The 975-nt window shown below is 36.6% G+C and overlaps 1 pseudogene; it reads right to left on the bottom strand.

The window, feature by feature from the left end:
• On the bottom strand, window positions 1-300 carry LOC129528505 (small nuclear ribonucleoprotein F-like; annotated as a pseudogene).
• Window positions 301-975: the final 675 nt, after the last annotated feature.

Genomic DNA, 975 nt, shown 5'->3' on the forward strand with positions numbered 1-975 from the left:
TCATTTCCCCATTTCCTCTTCTTCCACACCTCTGATATAAAGGACATTATTACACCTTATTAAACCTTCACCTAGATGTCCAGGCAATGCCTCATTTATGAATTCTGTATCTGCAAGCTGCATGTTCATATAGCCATCTACAGATACCAGGTAGCCCTTATACTCCATTCCCACTTAAGCTTCACCATCACTGGCTCTCCTGTTAATCCACTGAGGAAATATTTGAGATTGAGGGGTAAACTCATTGTAACTAAAGGGAATGTTGCGGGCTATTTGCCACCGACCTAGCTGCTACTCTCCTGTCCCTCCTAACTCAGCAGATACTGCAGGTCCCGAACCACTGAGCTTTAAGAGAAATGGCTGCCAAATAGGAGTGTCACCCTTTGCATTTCTATTTGAATTTCAGGACTAGCTTATTAATTCTTACGAAAAAAAATGTGGGGCAGGTGGGGGGTGCTGGTGGGGCATTGAATGGAATTACATTGACTGTATGGATTGATTTAGGAAGAGTTGACATCTTAACAATATTGAGTCCTTTGATCCATAAACACACTATATTTCTCCATTTATTTGAGTCTTTTTAAGTTTCTCTCAAGTGTTTTGTAGTATTCAATATATTGATCTTGTACATATTTTGTTACATTATCCCTAAATATTTCCTTTTTGAGATACTATTATAAATTGTACTTTTTTCATTTCAATTTCCACTTCTTTGCTAGTAATATAGAAATACAATTTATTTTTCTATATTAACTCTGTGTCTTGTGACCTTTGAATATTTTACATAGATGATCATGTCTTAGAATAAAAATGATTTCGCTTCCTCCTTTCTCATCTGTATGCCTTTTATTTATGTTTTTCTTGCTTTATTGTACCAGCTAGTATAACAAGTACAAAGGCAAGGAGAAGTGGTCAGAGGAGGAATCCTTGCCTTGTCTTTAGGATCAGTGATGTCTTCTTTTTCATTCCTGATCT

Source organism: Gorilla gorilla, chromosome 1 (assembly GCF_029281585.2).
Source record: "Gorilla gorilla gorilla isolate KB3781 chromosome 1, NHGRI_mGorGor1-v2.1_pri, whole genome shotgun sequence".
In the NCBI taxonomy this organism is placed as follows: domain Eukaryota; kingdom Metazoa; phylum Chordata; class Mammalia; order Primates; family Hominidae; genus Gorilla; species Gorilla gorilla.